Raw genomic sequence first — 19,077 nt, 5'->3', positions numbered from 1 at the left:
AATTTCTAAGGATGAGCATTATAATGTCTGAGATGAAAAATACACTTGAGAGGATTAATGGAAGATTAGATATTACTGGAGAAAATATTAGTAAACTTGAAGACATAGAAATAGAAACTATCCAAAATAAAATGCACAGAGGGAAAAAAAAAAGGCTGAAAATAAATGAGCAGGTTATGAGTGAACTGTGGATGACTTTAATCAAACGTATATAATTGGAATCTCTAAAGATGACTAAGAAGAGGAGACTGAAAAGACATTTGAAGCAATAATAGCCAGAATGTTTCCAAATATAATGAAAATTATAAACGCGGAGATCCAAAAACCACAATAAACTCAAGCACAAGAGCTACAAATAAAACTATATCAAATTGCACTATAATTAAATGTTTAAAAGCCATGATAAAGAGAAAATCTTAAAAGTAGCCAGGAGGGGAAAACAAACAAATAAGCAAACAACAACACATAATATATGGAGAAACATGACAGCAGATTTTTTGTTGGAAACAATGCAAGCTAAAAGACAGTGGATTAACATCTTTACTGAAATAAATAAATCTGTCAATCTAGAATTCTTCACTGTGTAAGCACATTTTTGGAAACTAAAGGAAAAATAAAAACATTTTCTCAGGCATACAGAAGTTGAAAGATTCATCACCCTCAGATCTGCACTGTAAGAGATGTTGGCCAGGTGCAGTGGCTCACGCCTGTAATCCCAGCACTGTGGGAGGCCGAGGTGCGCAGATCACAAGGTCAGGAGTTTGAGACCAGCCTGATCAACATGGTGAAACCCCATCTCTACTAAAAAATACAAAAATTAGCCGGGCATGCTGGCAAGTGCCTGTAATCCCAGCTACTTGGGAGGCTAAGGCAGGAGAATTGCTTGAACCTGGGAGGTGGAGGTTGCAGTGAGCGGAGATCATGCTGCTGCACTCCAGCCTGGGCAATAGAGTGAGACCCTGTCTCAAAATAAAATAAATAAATAAATGATACATTAAGGGAAGTCCTTCAGGCAGAAGGAAAATTGTGCCAGCTAGAAATGTTGATCTACACAAAGGTATGAAGGGCTGTGGAAATAGTAACTTCTTGGAAAAGTGTAAAGACTTTAAAAAGTATGATTTAAAAATTGTTTAAAGGAAAAATTTTTCTTTAAATAGTAATTGACTGCCTAAAGCAAAATGAATAACTATTGTGGGATTCGTAATATATTTAGAACTAAATGCATAACATTACATAGCATTGCATTTCATAACATTGCATTGCATCTTCTAAAACATTGAAAAGAAGGGACTGCTTCCTAACTAGTTCTATGAGGACATATTATTATTATTATTACTTTTTGAGACAGGGTCTTGCTCTGTCACTCAGGCTGGAGTGCAATGGTGCGATCTTGGCTCACTGCAACCTCTGCTTCCCAGGCTCAAGCAATCCTCCCACCTCAGCCTCCCAAGTAGCTAGGACTACAGAAACACGCCACCACACCTGGCTAATTTTTGGCATGTTTTTGTAGAGATGGGGTTTTGCCATGTTGCCCAGTCTGGTCTTGAACTCCTGAGCTCAAGAAATATGTCTGCCTTAGCCCCTCAAAGTGCTGGGATTACAGGCGTGAGCCAACGTGCCTGGGCAAGACCAGTGTTATTACTCTGTTGTTAAAATCAGAAATTGATATTACAAGGAAAGAAACCTACAGACCAATGTTCTCCTGAATGTGGATGTAAAATTCTTATTATAGTTTTAGCAAAGCAAATCTAACAATATATAAAAAGAGTAACGTGGCTGGGCAAGGTGGCTCATGCCTGTAATCCCAGCACTTTGGGAGGCCCAGGTGGGCGGATCACGAGGTCAGGAGATTGAGACCGTTCTGGCTAATACAGTGAAATTCCGTCTCTACTAAATATACAAAAAAATTAGCCGGGCTAGGTGGTGGGCGCCTGTAGTCCCAGCTACTCATGAGGCTGAGGCAGGAGAATGGCGTGAACCCAGGAGGCGGAGCTTGCAGTGAGCCGAGGTCCCGCCACTGCACTCCAGTCTGGGTGACAGGGCGAGACTCCGTCTCAGAAAAAAAGAGTAATACATCATGACCAAATGGGTTTATCACAGGAATGCAACATTGCTCCTACATTGGAATAATTAATGTAGTTCATGACATAAATAGACTAAAAAAGAAAAAAGGATCATTTCTCAATAGATGCAGAAAAATCATTTGACATAATTTCAAATCCATTTCTGGTAATACTCTCAGAAAACCAGGAAGAGAGAGGAAATTCTTCAACTTGATAAAGAGCATACATCTATGAAAAACCTTTAACTAATGTCATATTTAGTGGTGCATTCTCCTTCAGCTCAGGAGCAAGGCAAGAATGTGTGTTGATATTATCTCTACTTGAAATTGTATTGGAGTTGTATCCCATGCAAAAATATAAGAAAAAAAAAAAGACATCCACATTGAATAGAAAGAAGTAAGACTATCTTTATTTGCAGATGATAAAGTCATCAAGTCATCTGATTGTCTACCTAGAAAATCTTATGAAATCTACAAAAAGCTACTAGAATTAATAAGTGGTTTAGCAAGGTTGTAAGATATGAGATCAAAATACAAACATCAATTCATTTTATTTATTTATTTATTTATTTTTTTGAGATGGAGTCTCGCTCTGTTGCCCAGGCTGGAGTGCAGTAGCGGGATCTCGGCTCACTGCAAGCTCCGCCTCCCAAGTTCACGCCGTTCTCCTGCCTCAGCCTCCCGAGTAGCTGGGAGTACAGGTGCCTGCCACCATGACCGGATAATTTTTTGCATTTTTAGTAGAGACAGGGTTAGCCATGTTAGCCAGGATTGTCTCGATCTCCTGACCTCGTGATCCACCCAAAGTGTCTCCCAAAGTGCTGAGATTACAGGCGTGAGCCACCGTGCCCGGCACAAACATCTATTTATTTCCATATACTAGCAAGGAATAATAGGAAATTGAAATGAAGCAAAACCATTTACAACAGCATGAGATACATAAAATACTTAAGCTAAATCTGACAAAAGATGTGCAAGACATTACAATGAAAATTACTGATAGAAATTAAAGAAGATCTAAATAAAAGGAGAGACATATTGTGTTCATGGATAGCAAGACTCAATATTACAAAATATCATTCCTCTCCAAATTGATCTGTAGATTCAATGCAATTCTAATCAAAATCCCAGCAGTCTTTTTTGGTAGAAATATATAAGCTGATTCTAAAATTAACATAGAAGTGCAAAGGATTTGTAATAGCTAAAACCAGTTTGTAAAAGAAGAATAAAGTTGGATTTACACTACCTGACTTTAAGACTTAGAAACTGACATTAATCAAGACAGTGTGAAATTGGCATCAAGAAAGAAAAACGGAACAATGAAACAGAGTACAGAAATAGACCTTCTCATACATGGCCGATTGATTTTTGACAATGGTGCAAAGGCAATTCACTGGAGAAAGGGTAGTTTCTTTTTTTTTTTTTTTTCTGAGACGGAGTCTCGCTCTGTCGCCCAGGCTGGAGTGCAGTGGTGCAATCTCGGCTCACTGCAAGCTCCGCCTCCCGGATTCACGCCATTCTCCTGCCTCAGCCTCCCGAGTAGCTGGGACTACAGGCGCCCGCCACCGCGCCCGGCTAATTTTTTTGTATTTTTAGTAGAGACGGGGTTTCACCGTGTTGACCAGGATGGTCTCGATCTCCTGACCTCGTGATCCTCCCACCTCGGCCTCCCAAAGTGCTGGGATTACAGGCGTGAGCCACAGCGCCCGGCCGAGAAAGGGTAGTTTCTGTTTTAACAAAGTGCATCAACATTTGTTTATCCATATACAGAAAAATGAACTTTTTTTTTTTTTTTTTTGAGACGGAGTCTCGCTCTGTGGCACAGGCTGGAGTGCAGTGGCAGTGATATCAGCTCACTGCAAGCTCCGCCTCCCGGGTTCACGCCATTCTCCTGCCTCAGTCTCCTTAGTAACTGGGACTACAGGCACCCACCACCATGCCTGGCTAAATTTTTGTATTTTTAGTAGAGATGGGGTTTCACCATGGTCTTGATCTCCTGACCTCATGATGCACCTGCCTCGGCCTCCCAAAGTGCTGGGATTACAGGCATGAGCCACCGCACCCAGCCGAAAAATGAACTTTTTATCGATACTTGGCACCATGTAAAAATAAACTCAAAAGCGATCATAGACCTAAAACTATAAAACTTTAAAAATAAAACACAGGGGAAAATATTGTGATCTTGTTTCTGTTCCCTTTTTTTTGAGTCAGAGTCTCACTCTGCCACCAGGTCCAAATGATTCTGGAGCCTCCGCCTGGCAAATAGCTGGAATTATAGGCGCCTGCCACCACGCCCGGCTAATTTTTGTATTTTTAGTAGAGGTATGATCGGCCCATCTCGGCCTCCCAAAGTGCTAGGATTACAGGTATGAGCCACCGTACCCAGCCATAACTCCTGTTCTTTGAAAGGCACTTTTGAGAGAACAAAAAGACAAGCCACAGACTGGAAGAAGAATATTTGCAAATTAAATAACTGATAAAAGACGTATATTTAGAATATTTTTTTTAAAAAACCTCTTAAAACTCAATATTAAGAAAACCAATAACTTAAACAAAAATGGGAAAACGTTCTTCACCAAAGAAGAGATACACATGGCAAATAAGTTCACACAAAGATATTCAACACTCAACATTACTCAACATTGCCTAAGGAATGCAAATTAAACCACAATGGAATAGTACTATAAACCTCTTCCCTTTTTTTATTTTTATTTTTTTTGAGACAGAGTCTTGCTCTGTCACCCAGGCTGGAGTGCAGTTGCGTGATCTCGGCTCACTGCAACCTCTGCCTCCCTGGTTCAAGCGATTCTACTGCCTCAGCCTCCTGAGTAGCTGGAATTACAGGCATGCATTACCACGCCTGGCTAATTTTTATGTTTTTAGTAAAGACGGGGTTTCACCATGTTGGTCAGGCTGGTCTTGAACTCCTGACCTCAGGTGATCCACCCACCTCAGCCTCCCAAAGTGCTGGGATTACATGTGTGAGCCACGGTGCCCAGTCCTTCTTCCCTTTGTGTTAGAAAGACCTAATGTCACCACCTGAACTTATTTCCTGGGGCTGCTGTAGCAAATTATTACAATAATTTAAACAATAGAATAAACAATAGGCTTAAAACAATAGAAAAGTATTCTCTCAGTTCTGGAGGCCAGAGGTCTCGAATCATTGAGTCAGCAGGGTTGCTTCCTTCTGGAAGCTCTGAAGAGGAATCAGTTCCATGCCTCTTTCTTGGCTTCTGGTCGTTGCCAGCGATGCTTGGCATTCTTGGCCTTGTAGACACATCACCAGTCTCTGCCTCTGTCATCACTTGACATCCACCCTGAACATTTCTGTGTCTTTGTGTCCAAATTTCTCTCTTATAAGGACAGTATGGGATTAGGTCCACCCGAATCCAATATGATTTCATCCTAGCTTGATTATATCTGTAAAAACCACTATTTTCAAATAAAGTCACATTCTCCAGTACTAGGGGTTTGGAATTCAATTTATCGTTTGGGGGGACACAGTTTAACTCACAACACAATCTTAACCAGTAATCGAACTTGCCATCATTTATAGTCAGACGACCGAACATTATGAGCTTCCTGATGTGATACAACATGATGTCATAGTGCCACCTTTGAATTCTTGCCAAAAATGTTTAACCCATATCTAATGAAACTGTTTGAATGAACTTCCAGGTTACAGGGAATATATGGGGTAGAGGAGTAAGTTAAATGACACCATGATAAAGCAATTTGAGAAGTCCAGAGTAGGGAGAATATTCTACAAGACAACTAGTGTCCTCAAAAAGTGTATGTCAAGCCGGAGGTGGTAGTGCCTGTAGTCCCAGCTGCTTGGGAGGCTGAGGTGGAAGAATTGCTTGAGCCCAGGAGTTGGATGCTGTAGTAAGCTATAATCAAGGTCTCTCTCTGTGTTGTGCCAGTGCACTCCAGCTTTATCAACATGGCGACCTCGTCTCTCTCTCTATATACAAAAAGTCCATGTAGTGTCATGGGTTAAAAAATAGGTGATATGCCTGTGTGTGATCAGCACTGTTCAACAGAAATAAAGTGAACCACAAATGTGAGTCACATACAGTATGTAATTTTTAATTTTCTAGTAGTCACATTAAAAAAGTAAAGGCCAGGTGTGGTGGCTCACGCCTGTAATTCCAACATTTCGGGAGGCTGAGGTGGGTGGATCACCTGAGGTCAGGCGTTTGAGGCCAGCCTGACCAACATGGAGAAACCCTGTCTGTACTAAAAATACAAAATTAGCCAGGTGTAGTGGTGCGTGCCTGTAATCCCAGCTACTTGGGAGGCTGAGGCAGGAGAATCACTTGAACCTGGGAGGCAGAGGTTGTGGTGAGCCCAGATCTTGCCATTGCACTCCAGCCTGGGCAACAAGAGTGAAACTCTGTCTCAAAAAAAAAAAAACCCCCCCCAAAAAAAAAGTAAAAAGAAACCGGTTAAATTAGTTTTAATAATTGTTACTAATTTATTAATATTAAATTAGAATAAATAATTAACCTAATGTAATAGTTTTCTGTTACTGCTGTCACAAACTTAAAACAATGGTAATTTATTATCTTACAGTGCTACATAGGTCAGAAGTCTGATACAGGTCTCATCAGACTAAAACCAAGGCGTGGTAGGCTGTGTTCTTTTCTGGAGGTTCTGGGAGAGAATCCATTTTTTGCTCATTTGGGTTGTTGGCAGAATTTACTGCCTTGCTGAGGTCCTTGTTTTCTTGCTAGCTATACGCCGAGGGATGTTCTTAGCTTCCAGAGGCTGCTGCATTTCTTGGCTTGTGGTTTTCTTTCTTCATCTTTGAAGCCAGCAATGGCAGGTCAAATACTTCTCAGGTTGCATCTCCCCGATACAGTTGGGAAAGGTTCCTTGCTTTTTAAGAACTCATGCAATTAGATTGGACCCACCTAGATAATTCAGGATAATCTCCCTACAGTAAAATCCTTAAACTTAGTCAAGCTGCAAAGTCTATTTTACTCCGTAGAGTAATATATTCACAGGTTCTAGGGATTAGGGCATGGACATCTTTGGGGTGCATTATTCTGCTTCACCCTCAATATATTAAAAAAAAATTCAGTTCTATATGTAAGCCATAAAAATTTATTAATGAGATATTTTACATTACTTTTTGTGAGTGCTAGTTCTTTGAAATTCATTGTGGGTTTTATACTTACGGCACATCTCAATTTGGATCAGGCACATTTCAAGTTCTTAATAGCCACTAACCACTTGTGGCTTCTGTATTGAATGGTCCAGTCCTAGATTAAAGGACACTAAAGAGACAGAAACCAGATGCAAACAATAATTAGATTTTGGTTTAAGAAAATACAAATCAAAACAATGTAGCTACATAAGACGTTTTGGAAACAACTGGGGATATTTGTATGTAGATTTAAATAATCAGCACCACTTACTGTTCATTATTTTAGGTGTGATATTGGCCTTGGGGGTGATGTAGGAGGATGTTGAGAGTTTTAGGAGATGTGTATTGTTGCGATCACTCCACAGATGTGGGATAGATCTTCCCTAACCCAGGTGAAATTTGGTTTGGATATTGAGACAGATGATGCTATCTGCACACCAAGAAGGCATAAAAAGATTTGTGACTCATGTAATGAGCCATTCTGGGGAGAGTACAGCAGGTTCCTAAACAGGCCCCAAAGTAGCTTGAGAATGCAGAGAGGGGCAACTGGCCTGGCTTTGTGTTTGGAAGTGAGGCTGGGGTGAGGGTCCCTACCCATCGGCTGGGTTTGCAAGGGTGAAACTATCTGCCAGTACAAAGGGGGGGGAGCAGCTGGGCTTTTTTACTGGTTTGTCCAGATACGGGGCAAGAGGGGAAAAGCGAGGGATGGGGCTTGACAGCTGTCAGCAGTCAATCATCAAAAACAGAGTCAGACTTGGCCCGGTGCCGTGGCTCATGCCTGTCATTGCAGCACTTTGGGAGGCTGGGGTGGGAAGATCACCTGAGGTCGGGAGTTCGAGACCAGCCTGACCAACATGGAGAAATCCCGTCTCTACTAAAAATACAAAATTAGCTGGACTTGGTGGCACATGCCTGCAATCCCAGCTACTTGGGAGGCTGTGGTGGGAGAACTGCTTGAAGCTGGGAGGTGAGGTTGTGGTGAGCCGAGATCGTGCCATTGTACTCCAGCCTGGGCAACAAGAGGGAAACTCCATCTCAAAAGAAAGAGAAAAAAAAAAAATGGAGTCAGACTCATTACAGTTCACCCAGATGCTCGACTGCTGACTGAAATGTGCCATATTTCATTTGATTGCATTTGAACTTGTTTAAGCAAACCATTATGGTGCCCTCCGAGGCCTTGAGTCTGAGGCCAATAAAGGAGGTGAAAGTTCTGTTAAACATCTTTTTCAAGAGCCCAGTATTCATTGTCAAAATTAATAACGTTTGTGCCTCAAAAGACACCAGAAGCAAGACGCAGCCCACAGAATAAGAAAAAAAAATGTTTGCAATTCATATATCCGATGATGGACTTGTTTCTAGAATATATAAAGAACTTTTTACACTTCAATAATAAAAAAAAAAAATAGCCCAATCAAGAATGGGTACTATTAGCAGAGTAAAAAGAAAACTGACAGAATGGTAGAAAATATTTGTAAATCATATTTGGTAAGGTTGTAATATCTTGAATATATAAAGAACACCTACGACCCAACAACAAAAAGACAAACAACCCAATTTAAAAAATGGGCAAAGGGCTGGGCGCAATGGCTCATGCCTGTAATCCCAGCACTTTGGGAAGCTGAGGTGAGTGGATCACTTGAGGTTAGGAGTTCGAGACCAGCCTGATCAACATGGCGAAACCCCGTCTCTACCAAAAATACAAAAATTAGCTGAGTGTCATGGCAGGCACTTGTAATCCCAGTTCAAGGAGAATCACTTGAACCCAGGAGGCGGAGGTTGCAGTGAGCCAAGATTTCACCACTGCACTCTAACCTGGGTGTCAGAACAAGACCCTGTCTCAAAAAAAAAAAAAAAAAAAAAAAAAAGTATTGTGGTAATTCACTGTGCAGCACCATTCATTCTTTCCAGGTTCACAAACAGGCTATTAAATGGAGAAACAGTGTGGATAATCACCCCTTTTCTGAATAAATCTTGTATAATGAGTTTCAGTCCTTGAAGGCCCTGCTTTAATTTATGTTGGGCCACATTAACTATTTTAAATGAAGAGGAAGAGGTAGGTCCGTGGGGTTCCATTTTGTCAATCCTATTGTTAAGTGCCAAAGACTTAAATGAATTTTAATGTGTTAGTCATTGGATCGGAGAGTCCATGCCCACTATAGGACATTTTAGAATAATGGGTGCTATGACTACAGGGAATTTAGGCAAGGCAATAGTTCAGATGGTTAAGGCAAGGCATACCTGTTTCTCCTGTTATGTTTAGTAACTTCCCTAAGATTACAAAGAGCACCTTGTCTTAATTTAGTGGGATTGCTGGTATAACTGTAATTTGAGCCCCAGGATTAAGAAAATGACATTTTGCCAATTGGTACATTTCAGCAGATGTTGAACTTAATTCAAAACTCATGTTGCAGAGGCACAAAAGTCATTCGGCACCCTTTCATGTTTTTGTTGGATAAATTCTTTCAGTAAATTTTGGATTCCCGGCTGGGCGCGGTGGCTTATGCCTGTAATCCCAGCACTCTGGGAGGCCGAGGTTGGTGGATCACCTGAGGTCAGGAGTTTGAGACCAGCCTGACCAACATGGCAAACCTCCATCTCTACTAAAAATATAAAAATTAGCTGGGCGTGGTGGCTCTCACCTGTAGTCTCAGCTACTTGGGAGGCTGAGGCAGGAGAATTGCTTGAACCCAGGAGGCAGCGGTTGCAGTGAGCCAAGATTGTGCCACTGCACTCCAGCCTGGGCAACAGAGCGAGACTCCATCTCAAAAAAAAAGAAAAGATTATTTTGGATTTCCACTTGGATCATCCCCAACTGCGGACCTCGGGTTTTTGTTTTCTTCCCCTGTATCCAGGTATCTGGAGGGAGGTGGTTACTTACTGTAGTTTGAGGCAGGTCCCCTCCACCTTTGCCATATTTATAAGCTTCATCCTTCAGAAGGTCTCACAAGCTTCATCCTTCAGAGGGTCTTACATTAGCATGGTCAGGGCGGGGCCTCCTCCAGGGCACTGGTTACCTTGTTGGTTAAGGGACACAGACTTCGCAGGGGCAGAAGAGCCCTGTTGCATGTTGATAAGTGGTGGCACTCAGCTGACCAGAGTCTTTGTTGGTCAATGTTACAGTTGTCCAATAGGGCCACGGTATCCTCTAACCCCTTAGGAGAGGTTGAGATAAAGCATTCAGGCCTTTTTCACAGGAGTCTGTGCCATGGGTGTCATGGATGTCTTTTTCTTATAACCCTGGGGATCAGTGTGAGTCTTTGGTGTGAGAGAGGCACAGGTGGCAGAAGCAGCAGCAGGGGGCACTTGGAAAGCCATCGCCTTTTAGGGGTGTGGACCTCAGCAGGCCACATGGTGACAGCTCCTGCACCACATGAGTGACCATCACTGGGTGGAAATGTTGCACAAGGTGTTACTAGCTCCCCTGAGTGCTCTGTAGATTCAGGGCCAATGTCTGGTTGAGACTCACAACCTAAGGCCACACAGTAAGAGTTGCTCCCCTGAGCCTAGCATCAGCCATAGCTTATGCTAGAACCACACCATTCAGTGAGACACACAGATAGGGCCACGCCAAGGTCCATGACCCAGAGCCATGTTAAAGAGGGCTCCAGTCCCATACTTCTGTCCCTAAACACTAATTACTGAAACTTCCAGCTTGCTTTGGTAAAATCTGTAACAGACACTCAGAGGACTTGGCAAATGCAGCACGAAGCAGCACAGCTCCAAACACAAACGGACCAGCAGGCAGAGGCACAGAGGGCAGGTCGCCAGCAGGCAGCAGAGCCAGTTCACAAGCCAAAGCAAGGGAAGAGAGACCCCTGCTGTCACGGTCACTGCCCACACCCCCTGCTTCCTGTTGGGGTCCATTGTGCCTCTGGGGTGACCATATGTGTTGGGGTATCGAGGGGTGATGTGTCATGACATCTGCAATGGGCGTTTAAAAGTTGCATCCTTGGCCAGGCGCGGTGGCTCATGCCTGTAATTCCAACATTTTAGGAAGTCGAGGTGGGTGGATCACCTGATGTCAGGAGTTCGAGACCAGCCTGGCCAACATGATGAAATCCTGTCTCTACTAAAAATACAAAAATTAGGTGGGCATGGTGGTGGGTGCCTGTAATCCCAGCTACTCCGGAGGCTGAGGCAGGAGAATCACTTGAACCCGGGAGGCAGAGGTTGCAGTGAGCCGAGATTTCACCACTGCACTCCAGTCTGGGAGATAAAGCGAGACTCTGTCTTAAAAAAAAAAAAAAAAAAAAAAAAAAAAAAAAAAAAAGTTGCATCCTTAAGGCTTTAGGCAGAGGAGGGATGAGGTTGAAGAGGGCCGGAGAAAACCGTCTCGGGCGGGGCAGTGGAGCAGAGGGGATAGAAGTAGGAAGCACATAGGGAGAGAAGATGAGTTTGGCTAACCATCTTAATAGTCCAGAGAGATTGAGAAGCTCCCGCTCTGTGGTGGTGTGGGGGAAGGCAGTAGAGGAGAAGGGCTGAGAGCAAGACTCACTCATTCACAATTAGAAACAGCACAGTGCCCACTGGCTCAAAAAAAGGCCAGGCATGATGGCTCATGCCTGTAATCCCAGCACTTTGGAAGGCTGAGGCAGGCCTTTCCAGTGCTGGGTGAGCCCAGAAGTTCCAAGACCAGCCTGGGCAAGATGGCAAGACCCTAACTCCACAAAAAATGTAAAAATTGCTGGGGATGGTGTAGTCCTGTAGTCCCAGCTACTCTAGAGGCTGAGGTGAGAGGACTGCTTGAGCCAGGAGATCGAGGCTATAGTGAGCTGAGATCATGCTACTGCAGTCCAGCCTGGGCAACAGGGTGAGACCCTGTCTCAAAAACAAGAAAGAAAGAAAAAAACCCACAAAAAAACCATGGCTCAGGGCCAGGTGCGGTGGCTCACACCTGTAATCCCAGGACTTTGGGAGGCTGAGGTGGGCGGATCATGAGGTCAGATTTTCGAGACCAGCTTTACCAATATGGTGAAATCCTGTCTCTACTAAAAATACAAAATTAGCTGGGCATGGTGGCAGGCGCCTGTAATCCCAGCTACTCAGGAGGCTGAGGCAGGAGAATTGCTTGAACCCAGGAGGCGGAGGTTGCAGTGAGCCGAGATCATGCCATTGCACTCCAGCCTGGGTGACAGAGTGAGACTCCGACTCAAAATAAAACAAAACAGAACATGGCTTGGACCTAAATTGTGTCCCACTGAATTGTGTGTCTTTGTTGCAGCATAAGCTATGACTGATGCTAGGCTCAGGGGAGCAACTCTTACCCTGTGGCCTTTGGTGTGGGTCTCAACCAGATGTCGGCCCCAGAACTATAGAGCACTCAGGGGAGGGAACTAATTACTGCTCAGACTACTTGAGTTCAAGAAGCAATGGGCCCATTATTTAACCCTTGTGTGCCTCAGTTTCCTTACCTGTAACATGAGGGTGTATCGGTTTGCTAGGGCTGCCAGAACACAGTATGACAGAATGGACTGCTTAAACAAATAGAAATTTATCTACTCACAGTTCTGGAGGCTGGGAGTCTGAGCTCAAGGTGTCTGCAGGGCTGGTTTGTTGGAGGCCTCTCTCCTTGGCCGATAGGCGGTCACCTTCTCCCTGTGTCCTCACAGGATCTTCCCTCTGTCTGTGTCTGTGTCCAAATTTCCTCTTCTTAGAAGCACACCAGTCATACTGTATTAGGGCCCATCCTAGCAGCCTCATCTTAATTACCTCTCCAAAGACCCTATCTTCCAATACAGTCACATTCTGGGGGACTGGGGTCAGGACTCCAATATATGAATTTGGAGGGGGACATAAATCAGCCCCTAACTGTAGGATAATATCAGAATTTATTCCTTCAAAAACTTCTAGAGTTGATTGAATTAAGACATGCAAAGTGCTTGTGCTTTTTACTATTACTATTATTGTTACTTTAGAGACAGCATCTCGCTCTGTTGCGCAGGCTAGAGTGCAGTGGCATGACCATAGCTCACTGCAGCCTCAAACTCATGTCCTCAAGTGGTCCTCCTGCCTTGGCCTCCTGAGTCGCTAAGATTGCAGGCGTGCACCAGTCTGTTTCCTTCCTTCCTTCCTTCCTTCCTTCCTTCCTTCCTTCCTTCCTTCCTTCCTTCCTTCCTTCCTTCCTTTTTGAGATGGAGTCTCGTTCTGTCGCCCAGACTGGAGTGCAGTGGTGCGATCTCAGCTCACTGCAACCTCCGCCTCCGTCAAGTGATTCTCTTGTTTCAGCCTCCCGAGTAGCTGGGATGACAGGCACGTGCCACCATGCCCAGCTAATTTTTGTATTTTTAGTAGAAACGGGGTTTCACCATTTTGGCCAGGCTGGTCTCAAACTCCTGACCTCAAGTGATGCACTGCCTTGGCCTCCCAAAGTGCTGGGATTACATGCATGAGCTACCGTGCCTGGCCCCCAGCCTGCTTTCTATTGTTAAAGATGCAGAAATGACATGTGAACGTGGGGCAGCCACTTTCCAGGTTTCCCTAAGCTCCTGCCTCCCCTGAAATTTGGCTCCTTTGAGTCCTAACGGTTCTCGGACCCCATGCCCTTAGAAGCCTTCCCTACTTGCTTCAGGTGCCTGCCTTCTGAGGTCACAGCTCTGAGGCCAGGATCCTCTGTAATCTCCTCCCTATAGGGCAACCTGACTGGGTGGCCCCTTGAAAGCGGCTAAACCTGTGGTCTCCAGACCATCAGCATCACCTGGGAACTTGTTAGAGAGACACATTCTTGGGCCCACCCCAGATCTCTGTGTGTTAATAAGCCCTCCAGCTGATTCTAATGCATCTCCAGGCTGAACAAGTATCCTCAAGTAGGTCCTCAGCGAGGGAATCAATTCTGCTGAACTACCGCCTGGGGGCAGCACAGGACCGCAAGGTAACCATGGGAGGATGAAAAGCACCGGCAAATTGCAAAAGCCTCTCACTGCGCTTCCGGCCTCCAGTCTTGCGATAAGCCCCCATCAGTTCTCCCCACATACCCTGTGTGACCTCTAGAAACCTCATACCTGATGGTGTCACTGGTTCAGAATTCTTCAATAGCTCCCTAGGACATGAAAGATCCTTCATTTGCTGAGCAGTATCTCCTGCCAGGTGCATCTTGCACGGGCTCCTCTCTCTCTGTCTATGTACCTTTCCTGGGGTCAGACCCACCTGGGTTCGAATTTCAGCCCTGCCATTTACCGTCTGGGTGTGATGTGGGCAAGATACATCATTTTGAGCCCCTCATATATGAAATGGGAGCAGTTAATAAGACTTTTCTCATGGGGCGGTTATGAGAGTTGGAGACCTCATTTACAAAGAGATTTTAGCCTAGGATCACACAAACAGTAGGTGCCTGATATGCAGCAACTCTGCTTCCCCATCTGCACTGTCAAGCACAACCTACAGTGGAGGCCCACAGGCCCTCCTCCATGCCGGGTGTAGTAGGTGCTGTCTGGGTCCCACCAATCTTCTGCCTTCGTGCCTTCCAGCTGCCAGAACCTGTGTCTCTTTGCCTGGGGCTTTCTCTGGCTGCTGGTACCCACTGTGGTGCCAGGGCCATAAATCTTTGTAAATTGGGGATGATAATAATGTCTACCTCATGACACTGTTGGGGAGGCCATATTAGTACCCTGCATAGAAGGGAGCCTCAGATGTTGGGGTGCTGTTGGGGTGCTGTCTCTATGACTCGTCTACCTACAGGAGTGGCTGTATCAGGAACACTGGGCAGTAGATGAAGGACATGGACCTGGCTCACATGGTGGCTCTCTGCTCTGCCACCCAGGCCAGCACCTGAGACGCCTGAATTGATGTCATAGGACGTAAGAGGACACCAGGAGCCTGGGGCTACCAGATAACCCTGGCACCTTGGCAGGGCAGCGAGTTCTTCATAGCCTCTCAGAGCCTGGACCATCTCAAGCTGGGGACCTGGAGGTGACTCAGCCCCTCAGCCTGCAGCCTGCAGGGCCAGAGGGAACCTGTACCTTCTTGGGTGGGTGGGTGAGGGGCACAGACCTTGTCCAAAGTCACTGTCATCAGGACCCCACTCTTTCTTGTAGTTGCTTCCTGGGGCTTTCTTTGCCCTTGATCTTCATGTTCTGTGTGGGACTAATCTTGCCCTTGGATGCAGTAGGCATTCATCTATGTGACTTGATGTAAGGGGCTCCAAAAATGCCCCCCGCCCAACCAGCCTAAATATCTCCCTGCCAGACTGTCATACTGTCTGTGCATGAAACCCCCGGGTTCAGCATCACCCTCTCCTATTTCCTCGTATTGAAATAGGTGGCGAGCTGTGGTCAGGACTGGCAAAGAGCCCTGTGCAAAATGAAAATGGAGGGCTCTTCATCCAAAAGTTAGGAAGAATTTCAAGGCAACAACACAAGAGAATTCAACTAAGCACGGGGCCCTGCACTGCTGCACAGGCTGCACACTCTCGAAGCCAGCTCTGCCTGCAGCCTGAGCGCTCAGCAAGACAGGGTCACCTCCTTTCCGCGCACCAATGAGGAGCCTTGGAGCTGCCCAGATCCAGGACACAAAGACAAAATGAGCCTCTTTACTCAGCTCAGGACAGTTGTTGTTTCGGAGATGGGTGAAGCTCAGGGCCCTCTGTCCAGCTGGCCTAACTTCAGGGCCTCCTGAAATTCCTCCGGGCTCTCCAGGCCCATGGAGTCCTGGCAGTTGATGGGGTGTTTTCTACCTATGGCCTGGCTGGCCCTGAGCTTGTCCTTACTCTATAGCGGTGTTTGCCCTGCCTGCTCAGGGACTCCCTCTGGCATGCAGGCCTGATCCTGAGGAGTCCTTTTCCTGTTTCCTGAACAACCACCAGATCTTTGGATTTAGCTCCTAGCAGCCCCTGGAGCACCCGCAGACACACTCCCCATGCATGCGGCTGCTCCAGGCTCTCTCCAGATCCACTGTCTTCTCCATCGCCCTGTGCCCCCCAAGGCTGAGCTGGGTGGCTGCCTCTGTGGGCTCCCTGTGCTTTTGCTTCTGGTTGGGGGTGACCAGTGGAGGAGACGGAGGAGTGAGAGAGGTGGGCATTTACCCCCCAGCTCCCTCCTGGGGCTGCTGCAGCCTGGCAGTGTCCCTGCCCCAGGTGCCAGCTGCTTGTCAGGCAGCTCTCCCCACACAGCCCTCTCTGCCTCTGCGTTCTAACACTCCCCGAGAGCAGCTCCCTCCCCTTGGCCTGCCAGGCCTGGGGTGGTCACAGATTCCAGCTGTCACCACTGTTCCCTCCACTGAGATCTCCCAATACCCTGACCAAGCTTTGTGAATGGTTCCTTTATTATACTCTCCCAGAATTATCCTAATTTGAATTTGCAACTATTTCCTTCCAGGTCCCTGACTGGTATAAAGATCTTTGCTCTCTGTTGTACCCCAGATCTATCTTTGTAGCCCTCGATCCCTCAGGACAGCCAGGTCAGGGGCCAGATGTCCCGGAACTCAGGCCACAGCCCACTCCCAGTCTCCTCGGAGAGCACTACAGGAGAAGCGGGGACCCTCCTCCAGGTTCCCCAAACACACCCACCAGGTCCTCCATCCTCAGTGAATCGGGCACCAGGGACCTAGACATTGTGTCTTTTTCTCCTTCAGCTTCAGGGCCTGATGGAGGTAAGATAGTCAACCAGAGAGCCTCATCCCCACACAGGCCCCCGGTGACCAGGTAACTAGGTAACCAGACAAGTTACCAGGTAACAAGGCAACCAGATAACCAGATGACAGGCAACCAACAACTAGATAACAAGGCAACCAGGCAAGCCAACAAGTCGGCAGCATTCTCTGAGGGGGGACATCTGCTGGCTCTGCTGGTCAACCTTCACTCTATCTTTTCCTGGCAGCAGATTTTCCCTTACGGAGCTTGTCCTCCCTCCCTACTCAGGGGAGGCACCTGTGACCTCCGCCTAAGCCAGTCAGCCGGTCAGGCTTACCCAAAGCTGATTCTGGAACTTGACTAACCTAGAAGAGGTTGTTTCTTGCTGGACCTGTGGAGAGGAAGTGAGGTCTGGAGCTGTGTCACCCTTTTAAATCTAGGACAGGAGCCAACCTGAAGGAGGCAAGGCTGGGAGATGGGGAGACATCGTTTGAGCCTTGATTGAACCATTCCTGAAGCTGCTGCCTTGGCACCTTTCAGTTTTGTGAACCAATGAATTCCCTATTTGCTGAAGCCAGTTTATGCATTGTTCCTTCCTTTGCAAAAGGAAGAACCTTGGCTGGGATGAGAGTCCCTGAAACTTTGCTCCACCGGCCTGCTGCTAGGAGTGAGGCCCCTCCCTGCTTGTGATAGTCTTCCTGGAGCACCACCCAGGGCACTGGTCAGGAGGCTTGGGCTCAAATCTGGGACTGCTTTTAATGAGTTGTGTCAATGGACATGTCCCTTCAGCTCTCAGGGCCTTGGGCTTCTCACAAATAGCCATGCTTTCTGCCCCACTTTAGCTGTGAATGGGACTGAATGTTAGTACCATTTCCTGGGAGCCGCTGGTGTGGTGTGGAAGGCAGGAACATGGCTGACTCAAATCTGGCTTTCAGAGTCTGATAACTTATTGCTCCAGGGTGAGTAGCCAGGGCTTTCCTGCTGCCCTCTTCTTCATTTGGGGAAGTCTCTGGCTCCCAGCCAGGGTCAGAGCCCAGTGCTGCGGCAGCTAAGCCTTCTTCTCCATTCCTGGCTTGCTCAGGGGAGGCACCTGTGACCTCCACCTAAGCCAATCAGCCAGTCAGGCTTACCCAAAGCTGATTCTGGAACTTGACTAACCTAGAAGAGGCTGTTTCTTGCTGGACCTGCAGAGAGGAAGTGAGATCTGGAACTGTGCCACCCTTTTAAATCTGGGACAGGAGCCAACCTGAAAGAGGCAAGGCTGGGAGATGGAAAGACATCATTTGAGCCTTGATGGAACCATTCCTGAAGCTGCTACCTTGGTGCCTTTAAGTTTTATGAACCAATTAATTCCCTTTTTGCTTAAACCAGTTCTTTCATTCTTTGGGCTATTTCCCCTATGTCTGCCTCAAATCAGTGTGCAGCAGGCTTCAGCACATCATTTTAACAACAATTTTTTCAGGAAATTCCCATCCATGCTCATAACTCAGCCTTTAATTGGTGGAAATTGCCGGTCCCAAATGCTTAGAGCTGTGGTTTTCAAAATGTGAGCCCCAGACCAACAGAACCAGCAATTACTTGGAAACGGGTTAGAAATGCACATTCTCGGGCCACATTCTATACCTGCTGAATCAGAAACTCTCGGGGTGGGTCCAGCAATGTGTGGTTTAAGAAGTCTGCCAGGCGATTCTGATTCTCACTCGAGTGTGCGAAGCACCTGCTTGGAGCTTTTGCTGGTTCAAAGGGTGCACATAGAGGATGATCTGGCACTGCCTGGATCTCCTTTAGCTGCAGATGGGCTGTTCCCCAGCAGCAGTGAATGAGTATTGGCTGCTAACGGCTTCCAGCTGTTCCTTCTGCCTGCCCTGAACCACCATGCCCAGAAACGCCTGAGAGATTATGCACACATCTGCCTTCCATGGGCCATGGCCAGTGCCTGATGGACATGGGGGTATGCCAGGCTGGTCTCCTTGTCCAGTGGACCAGAGAGGGACGCTCCAGTGTGAATTACTTTCTAGCCTCTCTGTGAATTAGACTTTAAATGCTCCAAGTCACTGCTTCTTCCAAACACCTGTTTTTGGAACAGCAGATATGAGTTACTGTACAACACCCTGGTGAAAAAAAAATCACCTGGCTTTGCAAAATTAAAATAAGCCTACTTGATTATCCTCCTCTGCAGGCTGGTTTTCAAGTCAGCCAGGAGAGCCTCTGATAGTCATCTGGGTTGCAGGTCCTGGTGGCCATCAGCTGTGATTGGGTCATTCTCCTCTTTGTGTCAGAGAATCAGCCCTCCCACCCCTT

This window comes from Macaca fascicularis, chromosome 10 (assembly GCF_037993035.2).
Source record: "Macaca fascicularis isolate 582-1 chromosome 10, T2T-MFA8v1.1".
NCBI lineage: Eukaryota > Metazoa > Chordata > Mammalia > Primates > Cercopithecidae > Macaca > Macaca fascicularis.
This window is presented reverse-complemented; position numbering follows the sequence as displayed.